Below are 20,362 nucleotides of genomic sequence, written 5' to 3'. Positions count from 1 at the left end.
CCTCCAATCTTGTTGCCACCTGTGGAAGGCAGGCCTCTGATAATGTACCTAACTGTGTTAGAAGACTCAATGGGGTGTGTACTAGGACAACATGACGAATCCAGCCGAAAGGAGCACGCAATCTACTATCTTAGCAAAAAGTTTACCGATTGTGAAACAAGATACTCACTACTCGAAAAAACTTGTTGTGCCTTAGCTTGGGCAGCTCGCCGGCTAAGACAGTACATGCTAAATCACACCACTTTCCTAATCTCCAAGATGGATCCCATCAAATACGTGTTCGAAAAACCTGCTCTCTCTGGAAGAATAGCAAGATGGCAAATGATCTTAACAGAATATGACATTCAATACACTTCACAAAAAGCAATCAAAGGAAGTGTGGTAGCTGATCATCTAGCTCATCAAGCAGTGGATGATTATCAAGCATTGAACTTTGACTTCCCAGACAAAGACATTATGCTAGTCAATGACTACAAACAACCAGGACCAGAAGAAGGACCCGAGCCAGGATCCCGGTGGACTATGGTTTTTGACGGAGCTTCTAATGCACTTGGCAATGGCATCGGAGCTGTGATCATTTCCCCCGCAGGAAGTTACACACCGTTCACTGCCAGATTATGCTTCAATTGCACTAACAATATAGCCGAATACGAAGCATGTATTCTGGGTCTTAAAGCTGCTATCGATCTAAGAATCAAATTCCTGGAAGTCTACGGAGACTCGGCCTTGGTAATCTACCAAGTCAAAGGGGAATGGGACACAAAGCACCCAAATCTAATTCCTTACAAAGAATATGTGCTGAGTTTGATTCCTTACTTCGAAGAAATCACTTTCGAACACATCCCACGCGAGGAAAATCAACTAGCTGATGCTTTAGCTACCATGTCATCCATGTTCAAAGTCAGGTGGGACAACGAGGCGCCTATGATCACCATTTACAGGCAAGATGAACCATCCTATTGCAATGAGATCAATACCGAAGGAACCGAGGAAAAACCATGGTTCCATGAAGTAAAAAGATATCTCGAAGCTCAGGAGTACCCTGAAGGGGCATCCATTAACGACAGAAAGTTTCTAAGGAGATTTGCTGCCAAATTCTTTCTAAGCAATGGAACCCTATACAAACGCAACCATGACTCGACTTTACTTCGCTGTGTAAACAAGAAGGAAGCGGAACAGATCATGGAAGAAATACACAATGGTGCCTTCGGTACTCATTCCAGTGGGCATACAATGGCTAAAAAGATCCTGAGAGCAGGTTATTACTGGTCTACCATGGAAACAGACTGCCATCATCACTCCCGAACATGTCACAAATGCCAGATATACGCTGACAAAGTACATGTACCTCCAGTTCCATTACGCGTCCTGACGGCTCCTTGGCCTTTTGCAATGTGGGGTATTGATATGATTGGAGAAATCAAACCTACTGCCTCCAACGGACATCGCTTTATCCTGGTCGCTATTGACTACTTCACAAAGTGGGTAGAAGCAGCTTCATTTGCTTCTGTCACCAAGAATGTGGTGGCCCGGTTCATCAAATACAATCTCATTTGTCGGTACGGCATCCCTGAACGGATTATCACGGACAATGGCACAAATCTAAACAACAGAATGATTACTGAACTTTGCACACAGTTCAAGATCAAACATCATAATTCTTCTCCATATCGACCAAAGATGAACGGCGCGGTGGAAGCTGCCAACAAGAACATCAAGAAAATCATACAAAAAATGACAGTAACCTACAAAGACTGGCATCAGATGTTGCCTTTTGCCCTTCATGGTTATCGCACATCTGCGCGTACTTCAACAGGGGCAACTCCATTCTCCTTAGTCTATGGTATGGAGGCAGTTCTTCCAATTGGAATTCAGATTCCTTCCCTAAGGATTATGAAAGAAGCCAATCTAGACGAAGACGATTGGATTCAAACACGGTTGGACCAGATAAACTTGATTGATGAGAAAAGGCTCGCAGCTATTTGTCATGGTCAGCTATACCAAAAGCGTATGATCAAAGCCTTCAACAAAAAAGTCAAAAGTCAAGCATACCAAACTGGTGGCTTGGTTGTCAAACGCATCATCTTACCACAAGGTGATCCCAGAGGCAAATGGACTCCCACCTACGAGGGACCATTCATAATCAAGAAAATATTCTCCGGCGGCGCCATGTTGCTTACCCCCATGGATGGTGAGGATTTCCCACACCCTGTGAATGCTGACATAGTCAAAAAATACTTCTCTTAAAAAGAAAAAAAACAGCTCGCTAAGTTGAAAACCTGAAAGGGCAACTTAGGCAAAAAATGAGCGTCTCGGTGGATTGAAAACCCGAAAGGGCGGTCCAGGCAAAAATTAGAGACTAAACAAATACTATCCCGGTAGGTTGAAAACCTGAAAGGGCAGCCTAGGCAAAAGTTAGGGAATGAAGCATACAACTGTGTTCCGTTCAGCTGCCTACTCACCATCAAGATTCAACACCTCAAAGACACCGATCAGTCCAATCACTTTCTTCCAACAAGTGAGGGATGAGATGCTCGAAGACAGATTGGCAATAGCAGAGTTGAAACTTGACTGGATTGTTTTCACATAGCTATTTATCTTTATAAATATTTTCCAAAACTTTCTGACAATTTCCTACTTCTAGGATTGTTGTCTCCCGGTGCTAACCAGCCTATCATGGCTCTTTTTTAAAAATCAATGCAGCTTAGGCTCAAAAATCACCAGTTTCACTTTTTCTGTTTTGAATATGTAAACGTCCCAATGATAATTTTGAATGAACATGTGCATTTGAATATGATTGATGTTTACCAGGAAAAACAGGAATAGCAGTCAGGAAATGTCCCCAATTATCTGGACATCATCCCATCAGAAGAAATTCCTCAAAAAGATTTCCTCTTCAAAAGAAGTCTTATCCCCTAGTAGGGTTGTTCCAGATTGCTATCTTCAGAAGTTGTGATCCCCGCACCCGGACTTGGTCAGATAGTGCATCGGAGGATTATGCATCTTCCTCATTCCCATTTGAAAGGGCATCAGAGTTTCCAGCTACCTTTCATTCCCAAGAGATATCCAAAGATCCTTCAACAGAATACCATGGTTCTCAAAGAATTTCCCCAGCCGAGGGTACTCAAACAAGACAAAAGATCATCAACGATCACAGTACATTCATGTCCAGATGACTAGTGGGAATTTATTTTTCCAACTAGAAGCTTGACACGCATCACATACTCATACATCACACATTCATATTCACATTCAAACATTCATATTCACATTCACACATTCATATTCACATTCACATATTCACATTCATACATCATACATCATACATCATACATCATACATCATACATCATGCATCATACGCATATTCATACACAACATCACATGCATATTTCTCCGGGAATATCTCACATTTACATGCATCATAAACATTGCATATCACTAACTTGATTTTTCAGGTAGACGGATATCTTCAACAAAGATGTTCTCAATCACATGCAGTGTTCACCTGAACTCCATGAACAGTTCTCTCAGATATAATCAAGCCGAAGATTCATTCTGATCACTTACCAACTCAAAAACAGACATCACAGATCTAAAGTTGATACCTCAGACGGTTCCAAAACGATCTAGCATTACAGATCTAAAGTTGATACCTCAGACGGTTCCAGAACGATCTAGCATTGCAGATCTAAAGCGATACCTCAGACGGTTCCAAAATGATCTAACATTGCAGATCTAAAGCGATACCTCAGACGGTTCCAAAACGATCTAGCATGGCAGATCTAAAGTGATACCTCAGACGGTTCCAGAACGATTTAACATTGCAGATCTAAAGCGATACCTCAGACTGTTCCACAATGATCAACTTCCAAAATCTAAATCGGAAAAACTTTGGATAAGTTCCGTAACGATTATCTTCCAAGACTTAAAGCGGTAACCTTGGACGGTTCCGAAATAGTCAACACAAAGACTTTCAAATCCTTCATCAAGATATAATCAATGGATTCATTCTGATGAACAAAACATCAACACATTCACCAGGTGGCATCTGAAAGCCCATCTCAGGTAATGTTTCAATCTGCCAACAACATTTCGCAGACGACATTCAAATGCAACTTCCAACATCTCTTCTGATCAAGGTAAGTGCAAATTTTCAGGGCATCTAAATATTCAATCATCTTCTACCTTCAGATTTCAGACAATCTCTTCAGGTTTAAGAAGATTGAATAGGGGCAACTGTTATACCCCAAAATTTGCCCGAATCTTTTTTCAAGAAAACTCCAATCTGAAAATTAAGAGTCTCATATAATCATGGTTTTTTATTTCAACAAATATCCTGACATATGAAACACTTAGTTTTTAGAATTTTTCTTATACAGTATTTTGGCTTGCAGTTGAATTTATTCTTACGCAAACGCCAAATACTGTTTATTACTTCACACATGCTATTTATTTATTTACAGATAAATAGTACTGACACAATTGGTACAGAGTTAAATCTTTTTGCAGGCGCAGAATCAGGAAACTCAGACTGTACTGGTAACAGTAAATATTAGTTATTTATTATGTCTGTGTTTTTCTAACAAGTCATGTAAATAACTTTCATTTTTCACATAAAACAAAAACAACAAAAAAGAAAATTAACTTTGACTGTTGATTTTTCACTCTAACTGCTACCTGAACAGTCAGTCGACAGCCAAACTGCTGGCAGTACAATTCTCAGTGTTTTGTACCATCAATCAAATCAATCTTTCACAATTCAAAATTCCAAGATCTTTTGTGCTAGAAGTCTTCTGAATATCACGCGATTAGCAGAAATTCAACACTGCACAAAAATCAGGTACGTTTAACTGTCTCCTACACAAACAGTCCCTAATCAGGGTTTTTCTTGTTTTTACAGGAGCAACAAGTTTTTGAGAGCTCAAATGGATTTCATACACATCCATATATCTCAAAGTACCATCATACAAATTTTCAAACTTCAATTCACTCAGACGCACCGTCAGCAGCTCAAACAGTCAACAGACGACCCGTTTGACCAAAAAGTCAACAGACAGTCAAAAATGAAATTTTTTGTCAAAGTCCATATTTTGTCAAAGGATTCATCATTTGATCATTGGATGATCATAATTCATCAAGGAAAGATCAAAAATCAACAAAACTCTAAGATTCAAAATTAGGGTTTTTGCCTGAAAAGTCAACTCAACTTTGACTGATCATAACTCTCTCATCCTTCATCCAAAAAATTCAAACCAAAGCTCATCTTGAAGGAAATTCAATTATATTTCAAATGCCATTGATCCCATGGTCATTGGATTCACCATTTGAAAAATATGATCAAAGACATTACAGGTCATTTTCAAAGTCAACAAAAAGACACTTTTTTCAAAAGGACACACAAGGAGCACCAAAAATCATTTTGACATGAGACCAAAGACATTGGTTAGAGGACTCTTTGAGGTTTCCAAAAAGTGCAAGATCTCCTTCATATGACAAAAATTGAGGGATTTACACCTTGTTGAAGTTGGCTAAATTTTGGGAAAATGCATGAAATCAACATTGCTCAAAAATGTATTTTTTCCAAATGGGGCCAAGTTTTCAGCAATCAAACATCATTTCCATGATGTTATGGGCCTCCCACGACCAAGACTAAGCCCACACCTTTTTTATCCATTTTTGGCATGATTTTATCTTATTTTAAGATTAAAATTAAAAGGAAAATGGATGGATAAATGGTAGCTTAACTTCCAAGCATGACTTACCCAAGGAATCTTCATCTTTCTGCAGAGAATTGAAGAGCAAGGCAGGTGCATTGAAGACAAGATGACTTGGTCAATAATTCAAAGCTTTTTTAATATAAAAAATGCAAGAATTCCACAAAGGCAACTAGTTGCTTCTTAGCTTCAATTCTAAGCACTCAATGCTTATAAATAAGCTATCATAGTTCAGTAACAGGGGGAGGGCAAGTTCAGAAGCAAAGCTTAGCTCATATACACTTGTAATCACTTGAAAAGTTTCAAAGAAAATTCAAATTCGAATTTGTAATTTCAGTCCATTTCAATATAAACTAAGCATTCAGACACCTTCCTTGAACATCACTGAAACTATCCCAATCAGTTATAAGCCTTGAAGCTCACTGAATCGAGCTATACAGGTCCAAATTTGTTCAAACTAAAATCAATTCGTATCTGGTTATTCACACATGCTTAACAAGATGTAGACATACTATTAAGTTTGGTTTGAGGTGTAGATCATTTCTGGAAACTTAATTGAAGTTTGAACACGTATAAACGAAACTACCATTTTAGGGTTCATAGCTTCAAAATTAGGGCTTTCCAAATTAGGCAAAATTAGAGGTTCTAAATAGTACCATTAGATTCGTATGGACAAAACGAGTTGAATGGTACCATCGCGCCAAATTTATTTGCTTGTTTACCCCTATTCGTTATTTTGCAGAATTAGGGCTCACTTACTATAGCGCTTTTTTACAAAAGCGCTGTTAAAGGCCTTGTCTGAAGGTTGAAGACGAAGACGTGTCTTCCTCCTATTGGTTCAGCAGCGCGCGTACTTTTTTTAACTTTCCACTAATCCAGTGTTTTGCAGGTGTAACGTATACCACGTGCCTCAATTTCTGGACCACCTGATCTTGCTTAACAGCTCATCCAACGCTTCAGAACGCGCGTGCACATCATACTCCCTCAATCAAACCACACAGGATCAGTATCCTTTTATTTTCTATTTTATTTTCTATTTTATTTTAATTTCTTTGTTAAATTAATTAAAAATAGTTTTAAAAATCCAAAAAATACACAAAAAATATTTTTAGACTTCTAAAATAATATATTATTTTCTGAAATAAAAATATTTTATTTTTCTTTAAAATTTCAATATTTTGCATAATTAATTAGTATATATTTATATATTTGCTTTTTAATTATTCTAACCAATCAAAAAATCATAAAAAAATTTGTTCTTTATATAAAATATTGTTTATATATTATAAACTAATTTTGTACATATTTTGAATAATTTTATCTTTAAGTTTTAATTATTTGTATAATTATTTGCATAATTATGTTTTAATTAACTTAAATCAATTCCAAAAATTCCAAAAAAAATTAGTTTTGTTTAAAATTAATTAACAAATATTTTGTACATATTTTAAACTTAATTTCTAGGTTTAAATCTATTTTCATCTTTTTTCTTCATTTTAATTTAATTAATCATGCATTAATTATATTTAAAACCAATCATAAAAAATCCAAAAACATGCCTTTTATTTTTCTTGCAATTTAAATTCCTAGATAAATGTATAGGATGTCAAATTCATGTAAATAGGCTAGTTTACATTTCCTGCACAATCGATGTAATAGCGTAGATTTACTTTCCGCACTTTACATTTCCGCATTTTAATTTCCAGCAAATATAAACTGCGTGTATGTCAAAGATAAAATTGAACCGTTAGATCACTAACTTCAAAGATAAAATATCTGAATCCAAACACAATCACACTTGCACCTCTTCAGGTAATCCCGTTCTCATTCTTTTCAAAATCAAAGTAAAAATTCCACTATTTTGAGTACAAAATCGAACCTTGCGTTTATATCTGGTAAAAGGATAGATTTTTAAAGGAAATAGGATAAAGACCTTACAACTCAGGGTAGACCTCCTAGTTTGCTTGCTCAAATCAAAACAAACAAAATTCTCATACACTGTTGTTTTTCAAAACAAAACTTTCCAAAAAGACAATACTTTGTATATATCCAAACACGGATTATTACAAAGTTAACGTTCTTTTCAAAAACATCTTTCGAAAGGTAAACAAGCATTTTGTATACATCCACACACGGATCATTACAAAATTCAAATTACAAAGGTATTTGAAACCACATATGAGCAATTTCAGAGCAATTGAAAAGTAATCGAAAAACAAGTGAGCTAAGCAAACTTAAGAGCCCATGGATAACCATGGATACAAAGGGTGCTAACACCTTCCCTTTGTATAACCTACCCCCTTACCCAGAATTTCTTAAAGGTCTTTTTTCTGTTTCTTTTATAAACCTTTCCTTAATTGGATAAAATAAAAGGTCGGTGGCGACTCTGTGAATTTTCAAAAGTGCGAAAGCATTAAGCGATAAAAAAGAGTCAGTTCACGTATCTCTACAGAACAGAGGTATGGCCCGGGATTAAAAAATCGGAGGTCCACAGACACAAAGTTAGAAGAATCGGAATGGGTAAAAACTCGTTTTGATCAGCTTAATCTCGTTGAAGAAAAGCGACTGATGGCTTTGTGTCACAGGCAAATCTATCAGAAAAGGATGAAAAAGGCGTTCGATAAAAAGGTCCGCCCTCGAACTTACAAAGAAGGAGACATCGTCCTCAAGAAAATCTTACTACCTCGACTTGACGCCCGTGGAAAGTGGACACCTAATTACGAAGGTCCGTATGTTATAAAAACGGTGTTCTCAGGAGGAGCACTCGTCCTCACTACAATGGACGGGGACGAGCTGCCACACCCAATCAATTCAGATGCTGTCAAGAAGTATTACGCCTAGCAAAGGTAGGAGCATAGACCATGAGCCGAAGACAAACCACGAAGGATAAGGAGTTGTGCAATCATCTAATTCTAAGGTCAAAGGATTACTAGGGCCCTCGATAGCAAAAGAGCAACAGCAGTATTAATATCATTTCTATTTGTCATTTTCTTTTTCTCACTTTTGTACATTCGCCAATTTAAGGCAATATCAATAAAAGCTTTCTTTTTCTTTCATACTACGCTTTCTCGTCATTTCAATACCAGCTGCAAAGGATAAATTATTTTTATAAACTTTAGCATTGGACTCAAAATGAGAAACTTACAAATTTGCAAAAAAACAAAAGCAATGGGAACGAAACCATGACATCTCCAGCAGGCAATATACGCCTCACGCTGCAATCATTCAGATCCACCACGATCTCTCTTACCGGGGATGTTACCAGCAGAGCATCTCAGAACAATCCAAACCAGGATTTGCAAACAGCTTGAAAGAGTTAAACAAATTCGATGGGTGACAAAGAGATAAAATGTTAAAGTCATCACACATACATACTCATTTACACACCAACAATCATACACGCAACATTTGCACACAAACATTCGTACATGCAACATTCGCACGCAAACAGTCATATACAAACAACAAGATCATAAGCATACGCATAATGAATACGCACTTGCAAAACAATCTTCTATGCAGGTAAACTTGTACGCATCGGGGCGAGTGAATCTCATTGGTCCAGGTGAGCTTGCCACGGCTATGTCAGGTAATCCTTTTGGGATTAATCACGACTACGATAGTGAGTAGGTATGACTAACTGCGACGACTTATTAGAACAATAGTAAGTGGGTCATACCATCTACGATAAACTCACTCCAACTACGATAGTAAGCAAGTATGGCTAACTGTGACGGCTTACTAGCACAATAGTAAGTGGGCCACACCATCTACGATAAGCTTACTCCAACTACGATAGTGAGTAGGTATGACTAACTGCGACGACTTACTAGAACAATAGTAAGTGAGTCATACCATTTACGATAAACTCACTCCAACTACGATAGCAAGGAGGTATGGCTAACTGCGACGACTTACTAGAACTATAGTAAGTGGGCTCTACCATCCACGATAAACTTGTTGAGACTACGATAGTGAGCAGGTACGACCGACCGCGACGACTTACTTGAACTATAGTAAGTGGGCCCTACCATCTACGATAAGCTTATTTAAACTACGATAGGGAGTGGGTATACCAACCGCGACGACTTACTAGGACTATAGTAAGTGAGTTACCTACGAACTGCAAACCCTTGCTAGCACCAGCAAGGTAACTACTTTCTACGCAGCAAACTACGAGTCTTCGCTATGTAAGTCTCAGCCGTTAGCAAGGCGTTCCTTTCTTCACTACCAGGTACAAGGCAAATTCCAGGGGTCTTCCATTATTTAATAACTCTTCGATCCAAAGACGTGAGAAGTGCGCATCCTCATGCCATTCAATCAAAGATAATTAAATAGGGGCAGCTGTCATACCCAAAAATTTGCCTTCCACATTTCATTCACAATGATTCAAAGCTCAAGAATTTCACCAAGACATTCTCCTAAGCAAGGATCTCCTAAAACTAGGGTTTGATATCTTCTTGAGGAAATTAACAAAGCAAGGCCTCCAATGAAGTTCCCTATGGTTCATTATGTTTCAAGGCACCTCCATGTTGAAGCAAATGGACAACTCATTGAAACAAATACAATGAAGTCGCCATCGAACATATATTTATCCTACGCACAGGAATGGAAAATATCGAAGAAAACCAAATAACAAGCAATGATCTCAGAGAAAGGGTAAGGGTGTCTGTTACGTGAGGGGAAGGTATTAGCACCCCTCACGTCTGTGGTACTCCACAGGATCCATTCTTGCTAATTTTCTAATCTAAGGGTGTGTGTGTGTATCATGCTATGTGCTAAGGGAACATACAATGGAAGATATACAAATAAGAGGAAACATGCAAATAGTAAGCAAACAAGATAACAAGAAAATCGAACAAAACAACAAAAAAAAGAAAAGTTCGCTTGCTAGGGTGTTCGTACCCTGTGCCTACGTACCTCCAATGTGCAATGGAGAAATCAGAGCGCCGTAGTTCGGCCCAAAAGTTTCTGTTTCTATCTCGATTCGCGTCTCCTAGCGAAACGGAACCGAGCACCCTAAGGGAGCATGCAAACAAGGAGCATCATAAAGATCCTAGCAAACATGGCATGTGAACAGGCATCACAGATAAGAATAGGCGAACAGGCATCGCAAAGATATCATACGAACAGGCATCGCAAATAGAAAGACAATCATGTAACAGGCATACACGAATGTGAGCGTGTGAACAGGCATCACAAAGATATCATACGAACAGGCATCGCAGATAAGAAGATAGTGAACAAGCATCACAAAGATATCATACGAACAGGCATCGCAGATAAGAAGATAGTGAACAAGCATCACAAAGATATAGCATACAATCGAGCTCAGCTCGAGAAACAAACAAACTACCAAAGTAGTAAACAATGCAAATGCAACACACAAATGAACTTAGCTCGTAAAGCAAGCAAACTACCGAAGTAGTGACCTGGGAACTAGGGAGACGTTCTAGCTAACAGGGAAAGTCCTCCGAAGCCACCGTCCACGGGGAAGGTCCTCCGAGACGGTTGAACAAGAAAATAACGGGAAATAAACGTTCTAGCTATTAGGGAAAGTCCTCCGAAGCTCCCATCCACGGGGAAAGTCCTCCGAGACGGGTGAACAAGACAATAACTGGAAATAAACGTTCTAGCTAACGGGGAAAGTCCTCCGAAGCTCCCATCCACGGGGAAAGTCCTCCGAGACGGGTGAACAAGACAATAACTGGAAATAAACGTTCTAGCTAACGGGGAAAGTCCTCCGAAGCTACCGTCCACGGGGAAAGTCCTCCGAGACGGTTGAACAAGAAAATAACTGGAAATAAACTGAAAACAGTAAACAAACAAAAACAGAGCCTCTTTCGAGGGCTTGGCCAGATGAATGTCTACCCTACTTCTCATGTTAAGAATGATGCTGCATGACTACCCTACTTCTCATGGCAAGGTATGGTGCGCGAAAGAGTAAAAAGGACAAAGGGGATACCGAGCGGATAGCAAATCCGCAGTGAGCTAGCAACGCAAGCAGAACTAAGAAACTTCACGTAATCTAACATCTAGCAAAGCCAGGAGTCCAGCATAAGCGTCAAAGCGATGCGGCGTGAAAATAAATCACAACCGCTATGTGGTGCATATCAAACACAATCACACAAGCAACCTGCAAAACATATAATCCAGACAATACAGGAATACATCTCATGGATGAGAGATCAAGAATAAGTTCGTGTCCCACAAATAAAGTGGAGCACAACGCAATTGAATCCCAATCGAACTCTCTCCAAGTACCTTGCACAAGCTAGCACACTTATTAAAAATAACAAGAAAATGCGAACAAAGTCGCTTAATCGGATTATGAAACAAAAAGAGGTAAAATTCTAATTAAATTCTAAGAACAAAATCTAACAAGAATATTATTTTTCATGGCATTTTTATCTAACAATAATAGAACTAAACTATGTAACAAAATCATTAAATTCTAACAAGCCAAAAATTACATGTTTTTATTCATTATCGATTTTATCATGCAAAAAACTAGCAACAAAATTTTCGATTTTTATGTTTTTATTACATGAAAGAAATAGGAAACAAAACTAGTTAAAACAACTAATCTAATGGAGAATAATATGTACACAGGGGGTTTAATGTGAAAATACTGGTGCAGTCATAGCAACTGGCGTAGAAGCCCATAAGGGAAGCCCAAACAGTTTTGGTCCAAAGTGAGTTTTTGTTTCAGTTTTTTCAGCAAAAGAGAAGCAACATGGGCCAAGGAGGGTGTAGACAGCAAATCATGTGAAGGCCCAAGGAACTCAATCCAACTACTTGCATCATTATTCAGATTCTATCATTTTTATTCTTATAATTCAATTAATCCTATTAATCTCTGTAATACGGTGAACTGACTTTTTATCGATCGAAATGTCGCGGTTAAGCATGAGTCGCCACCGACTTTTATTTTATCCAAACAAATTCAGAAAGGCTAAAAGAAACAGAAAAAAACCTTTTAAAGAAATCTAAGTTCGGGGGGTAATTTATGCAAAGGGAAGGTGTGAGGCACCCTTTGCATCCATGGTTTTCCATGGGCTCTTAATTGCTTTGCTTGCTCGTTTTCAGAAAATGTAGATGAAAGAGGAAAAAATGGACTTTAGCTCGTAAATGAGCGTAGCCAGTTTTTGAAGAATTTTGAGAAAGAATATAGAAAATAGAGCATGGCAAGGCAATTAGGGGCAATTACCTTAAACTCAGATGATAGATCTCTTTTTAGCCTTTCAGAATGAAAGGGTCAGTCCTTGCCATAAGAGGGCAGGAAGCCTTTCGTTTGGAGGTAGAAGGGTCATCGAATTATCATTCACTCAAAGACTGACCCATGCCATAGAGAGGCAGGTAGTCTAAGGGGAAGGATCAGAATAGCCTTTCGTAGGCAACCAGAAGATACCTCAGCCTTTTCCGTAGGCAACTTCCGAGGGTCGAGGTCATGTTAGTGTATCGAAGGCAGCATCATTAGGGACCATGACCTTTAATCGAGGCAACATGGCTGAGGTATCCTCGTATTCGAGGGACTGGCTATTCTGCACAAAATACAAGGCAACAAGGCAACAGGCAACAAGGCAACAGAGAGGTTACCCAAGAGTGTGCGTGTGTGCACCAATCACGTGATTATATTCAAGTACATTATCTTGTAAAATTAATGATTCTATGTTCGATTCGAAGGTTGCACTCCCTAGGATTACTAACCACGCATTTAAATAATATAACCAAAACAGATATGGGGGAAATTGTAACCAGCGGATCCCTTAATAGGGTTTGACATAAGTAATAATAAACAAAAAAAAATATCAAGGTTAGGGTTTTAGGGTTACCAAACTCGTAGCTTCGGCGGCCATCAAACCTGAAAATTGAAAAGGAAAGAATAAACAGAAGCGAGTGAGTGTATTATTTGTTCAGAGGCAACTAGGGTTAACCCTAAAATAGATATAATAATACAGAAAAATGGGTAAAAGAAACTTAGCTTCGATCGATGAAGGTTGAGAATTGGGGGTAGCTTGAAGCATTGACTCTGACCATCTGATAATTGAATAGAGAAATAAGAGGAAGTGAGTGTATGGATAGTTCTTTTAAATAAAAGACAAACCCTAAAATAAATAAAAATTTAAATAAGGTTTAGATCAGGACTTAGCTTTGTAATAGGCGTGGCGCGTTGTCGGAAGGTGTCTGATGATTGCCTTGAAAAGTATACACAAAGAAATTTTTTTTCAATGTATGACTGATTCTCGCAAACCCTGATTCGGGTACCAATTAAATAAAAATTAAAAGAAAATATAGTCAATTTAATTAATTATTGGTTTTTTAACCTAATTAATTAAATCGATGAAAAAGATAAATTTGGATTAAACATAAGATTTTACTATAATTTTAACCAATTAAAGAGAATCAGTAATTAAATAAATGACTTAAACAAATTTAAATTGATTTTAAAAAGAACAAATAAAATAATTAAAATAAACATATTTAATATATATATTTTGTGAAAGAGAAGTTTGAGGGAATTTTGTTTTTTAAAGAAGAAAAGAAAAAATAAATAAAAGGTTTTTATTTTATATTATTAATAATATATACAAAAATTAAAAGAAAGCAAGTTATGTAATAAAAAATAAAATTAAAAAAATTAAAATTTTCTTAGCTTTTGATTTGGTGTGGCAAATTGAGAGAAATCCATGGTGGACTTGCGCCTTCAGAGGCGTCAGATCCAAGCTTGATGAGATCCTAAGGCTCAGACTATGGTTGCACCGTGAGACTTTGTTGTTGTAATGCACAGGATCTCGAGACAAGTAAATTCACAAAAATAATGTTGAGACCTGGGGATCGAACCCAGGCTCTATGGGAATACGTCCACTTGCGTTAGCCATTCCAACCAAGCGCACGCTTTGTTTTAGATACAACACTATCAGAAAATATATAAAAAAAAATAACAGACATGAATTCAAACCAAAAGACCCGCGCCTCCACTGTTCATCGTCTTGTTCGTTTGGCACCGAACCTGCAGATCTCTATAGCCATCAAAACAAATTATAAACTTGTTATAACACATGAGATCGAACTTAATTGGCCTTATAAACACGATTATGCTATCGGTTTTGCTTGATTTTGCCTAAATCAAAGGATCCTAATTTGAGAACTCTAAACCCTAACAATGGTGGATTATCCGAATCGCAACAAAAATCGAATTAAACACACAGAAACGATCTAAACATCAATCTGAACACGAATATATGACCAAAATTCATTTATGATGCATAGAGAGACATAATCGAAACTAAGAAAAAATCAAGCAAACTGTGGCTTGCTGAGTGCGATTTTGAATGTTTCCGGCTTCAAGAACGATCGGCCAAGCTTCCTGGACCTCCAAGGATTGTTTATGAATCGTCGAAAGCCTCTAACCTTCCCTTAATCTCCAAAACCGATTTCTTTTTTTTCTTTGAATTTGTTAAGGTTTAAACACGATTTTTGGGGCTGCAATTCTTGTTCCCAAAAAGTCCCTTTAGTCTGATCACCTTTGTGCTTTTATATTGCTTTGAATTAGGTTAGAATCATGGAATACAATCTTTGCAAATCAAGATTTTGATATTTGATTTTAGCAAGAATATTGAATCTTTCCCTTTTGGTTTTCAATCAAGCTTATTCGATTCTTTCTTCCCAAAATCAGATTTTTATGACCTCTTTTTTATTATTTTTTATTCAATTCACCACTTGTGGTATATCCATTTATTTAATATTTTTAGTGATTTATTTAATATTTAAATGAATATAAATTCACATAAATACAAATAAAATCATAAAAAATAAAGTGATGGATTTAAAAGCTTCTCTTAGGGTCATGGGCTTTCTTGGAGGTAAGATTGGGCTTCTTCTTTTTGTACCTAAACACATTAGTAAGGGCAGACAAACATCAAATATTAGTTTAACGAATTAAAATGGTTTAATAGTTTTAATTTAAAATTCAATTTAAATTAAGATTGAATTAAATATTAAACTCATAAACCACGATAATTAGTAAATAAAACTACAGCCATTAAATCATACACTAGAATAGAAACGCGTAAAATGAACGTATGTATGAATAATTGCACAATTACGCAAATAATATGCAAAGCATAAACCCGTAGAAATAAAATCAGGAGGGCAAATTTTGGGGTATGACAATCTCGATTAATCACAACTAGTCAATGTGTTAACTCAATTAATATCAGATTAAGCAAGAATAATACAAAGAGAAAGGGGAAATTAGGGTTGGTACCAGTTGCCATCCACCTTTCTCGTTTCTCTCCCTCTCAAACTCAGGCACGACGGAGATCTTCAGATCTCCGGTAAATAACTCCGCCCGCCTCCCTGATTCTCTCTGCAACGGTCCCAAACTACCGGCCTATCTCTCATCATCTCCGATTCACTCCGATGAAACAAAATCAATGCAACAGAGGACTCTAGTTCTTTCTCTGATCAAATATTCCTTTCGCCGCCGTGATTCGAGATCGAGATGCCTCAGTTCCTATTCGAGATCGAGACGCCTCAAGTAAGTTCCAAATATTTTTCTCTGAATTTCTTCCACTCCGTGCGCTTCTTGCGTTTCCGTCATTATAGATTCGTTTTCTGAAGCTATGATGTTGTTGTTTGCAGATGAAGACGTTGTTGTAGGTGCGAAGAATTATATCGAAGATGTTGAGGATCGATGATGGATTAGTGAACGTGATTATAGCGTGATGTCGTGGATTGAAGAACGCGAGAAAGATTGAAGAGGACTTCTGTTGAATCCTTGTGGTTTCGATCGGAGAATTCCGATGAATTTCGGTGAGTTTCTTGAAGATTTGAGAGAGAGAGGTTCTGCGAAATTGAAGGTTCTGAGGAAGATGGTGAAGGTTTTTTGGTTGAATCTCCTCCTTCTTTTATGCTGCTTTTGATTATTTTGTCCGAACCGGTTCGGTTTATCTGCAGGTTCGCTTATCTCTTGGCTGGATTCGGTTTTTATGGTTTATGTAGGTGCCAGGCTCGGTTTATTTCGGCGATGATGCTGCAGGTTTTGTTCAGGTCCCAACGGTGAATTGTTGATGTAGGGTGGTTTTTCTTTGAAATGTGCAGCAAGCTTTGGTTTTATTGCAGAGTTTGCGATTCGGTTTTGTTGCGTTTTAACTGCAGGTCAGTCACTCTTGGTGCAAACTGAATCGGGCTTTTTATGGGATTTTGTTAGATGCAAGGAGACTTGGAAATTAGGAGGATGGCCAAGATTAGACATGGAAAGGTTTAGGATAGATATTTTTGTAATGGATAATTGTAGAATCTTGGAATGTATGGACATTTTTGAGAATTTTTATTGTAGTGAATGATAAATGGATATTGTATGGATATTGTAACTTGGAATTTTGTATCTTGTAACCATATGAATACACCTTCCATCCTTGTATGCTTAAAACAATTTTGACCCAATCTTGAATTGTGAAGTATTTTTGAATTTAAATCATCACTTGAACGAACTTTACTTCAATGCAATCCTAACTCGATCAATGAACCAAATTACTTTCGTCAAAAACGACAAACAAAACCTTGATCGCCACTTCACTTCTTTGTGCCATGATCCGCATTCGAACTCTAACCCGACATAACAATAACATCTTAAGGAATACTTGAAGAATATAAGAATTGAAGCACACAAGAATATCCTGACATGGAACCCAATGAATCTCAGTTGAATTAACGATCGCGCACATCATGTACAATGGAACTCTTTATCATTTTTCTTCATTTTTGAACGACGAAATAGCCGTCTTTGATAAGTTATAGCACGGCGAAAGAGGGCAAATTTTGGGGTGCAACAGCTGCCCCTATTCAAACTTCTTGAACCTAACGAGTGAGAAATGAAAGTTTCGAACCGTTGAGGTGGAAGGAGATTGAATACCAGAATGAACTCAAAAATTTGCACTCTTGATCAATAGAAGATTCCATCTTGCAATAAGAAGGAGTGTACCACCCCGCAAGTAGGGAGAAAAAACCTCAGTTGACCTGGATAATTAAGTAGCTCCAACTGGCGATAAGAAGGAACAGATAACCCCACAGGCAGGGGAAAAGACTTCAATTGATCTGGGCATTAAGAGAAGTAACATCTCGACTGATCTGGGCATCAGGCGTAGCAGATGTCTTCCGAACAGGAATCGGGGATAGATGTCTAAGTCGATCTGGGCATCGAAATGAGATATTCCGGTCGATCTGGGCATCAACGGGTAGTAAGTATCTCTGGTTTGGGTACCAAGGCGACATCTCCATCTGATGCAATTAAATCATCAGGCAGATATTCCAACTGATCTGGGTATCAGCGGCTTGCTCCTTCGTAAGATCGACGAGATCCGGAGGCGGTTCCCTTAACTGAAAGTCTGGTTTATCAGGATAGGAACAATATCTCTTCCGAACTGTGTACGCCGGGAAAGGAAGTCTTTGAACTGATCTAGGCTCGATGCTAGAAAATAAGTAGAACAATCCTCTTCTGAATGACAAAGTCAATCAGGCAGATATCTCCATCTAATCTGGGCATCAGAGGCTTGCTCCTTCGTAAGATCGACGAGATCCGGAGGCGGTTCCCTCAACTGAAAGTCTGATTTATCAGGAATAGGAACGGATATCTCTTCCGAACTGTGTACGCCGGGAAAAGAAAACATCTTCAACTAATAGTAAGCATCAGGACTGGGCAGACGAGTTCTTCTTCTGAACAAAAATAAATCGCCAGGACGTAGATATTTCCAACTGATCTGAGGCATCAGCAGGCTTGCTCCTTCGGAAGATCGACAGAGATCCGGAAGCGGTTCCTTCAACTGAACTGGAATCAGGAAAGGAAAAAATATCTTCAACCGATCTGAGGGCATCGGGAATAAGAATGCATTCAACTGATCTGACGATGTCAAGATAGGGAAACAAACTTCTTCTGATTTGAACATCAGGATAAGCGCCTGTAATGATTAGGCGAGTTGCTCTTTGGGAGGAATTTTGAAACTTGATAACTTTCCCGTAGAAAGAAACAAATATGATATGATTTATGCATGATGCATGTATGAATGTTTATGGAATAACGTTCCGGAGAAGGAAGACGCTACACGCTTTTGAGAATGCTATGCAAATGATGCATGATTCAGACGTTGCTTAGGGAAACAGCGGAGGAGCACTAAATTGCTGAAGTAATCCTGAAGAGAGTATGGAACTCTGCGTGGAGGACAAGATGAGTGACCAAGGGTCACCATTGCGAGCTGACAAAGATGGATCGAAAATCTGCTGGAGATGATCAAATCTATACGCGAGCTCTGGCTGGGGAATTAATCCTGCTTGGGGATACCCGGGCAACTTCACTAGAGAAGCAAATTCTCGACACTCTGGGGATGTGGAGATAAGAGAAAGTCATGGGGACAACTCTGATGGGGAGTGACCAACTTGCTTGTGTAGAACACATTCCACTGGGGAAATCCTTGACGGAAACAGATTCTGCTGAGGATGCATGTGAATCTCTGCTGAGGAAAGACTCAGTGGGGAAGATGAATACTTTTGCATAACAATCCACTAAGGAGATGAGAGATCCGCTGGGGATAAGGAACTTAGCACAAGAACCTCTTGTTAAGATAACTCCACTGGGGAATAAGATGACTCTCTTGGGGGAAACAGGTCGATCTGTTGGGGAGAGAAACACTCTACTGGGGAAATGAGGAATTCGGAAAAGGAATCTCATTAAGAGCTCACTGGGGAATCAGATACCACTCAATCATGATTCTACTGGAGATAAGACATCCCACCGAGGAATAAGGCTTCTGAAGCACGGAGATCTGCATTGAGATGTGCTTTGCTGAGGATATGAGAATTTTGGAAAAAAGAAAATCTCATCTGGATGTACTCATCCGGGGAATGAGAATCTCCCACTAGGATGCGCTCAGCTGGGGAGTGAGAATCTCTCATTTGGCTAGATCCGCCAATGCGCTGACATAATGCACACAAAAGGATGTACCTTCAAGATAAACAGATGAAAATGCCCCAGGATATAGCATGACATCTTCACGGGATTTCCTCACTTGACAGAGGATGGTGATGCTCACCCATAACAAGAAAATGCAAGAGCAAACCGATTGTCAAACAACTGAGCTTTGAAACTTTCCAAACAAGCAATGGATTCAATGAGTTGACAGGTAAGTAGTGATTAGAATACCAAACAAGTATCGTCTGGAGTATCAAACAGGCATTGGTTCTCCAAGAGAATGCCACCAGAAAGTGGGCTTAAGAAGTCAAGCAAGTGTTGACTTCAAAGGGACCAAACATGCATTGGTTTTCATAATGTTCTGCATATTCATATTGATTGTAAAAATGCCAACAAGTATTGGACTTTCAGTTTCTCACTGCTGAGGATGACACCCTGACGGTTCTCAAGTTCAGAAGTTGTTTAGCTCACACCTGAACTTTAAGTTGAACACCTCCTGATGAGAAAAAAATGTCAATGCATAGTTTCTTGCCCCTACCTGTATGGACTTTGAAGAAATTTGTCTTGCAAATACTTCCTGAGATTTGTGCTATCATAGCCAACTTTCCCCAGTATCATGAACTTTGAAATCGTGCCCCTACTTGACCTGTATTTGGAGGTAGCCTCGAATACGCTCG

The sequence above is a fragment of the Vicia villosa genome, linkage group LG3 (assembly GCF_029867415.1).
Source record: "Vicia villosa cultivar HV-30 ecotype Madison, WI linkage group LG3, Vvil1.0, whole genome shotgun sequence".
NCBI classification, from domain to species: Eukaryota; Viridiplantae; Streptophyta; class Magnoliopsida; order Fabales; family Fabaceae; genus Vicia; species Vicia villosa.
The sequence above is the reverse complement of the archived record's forward strand: the minus strand, read 5'-3'. Positions refer to the sequence as shown.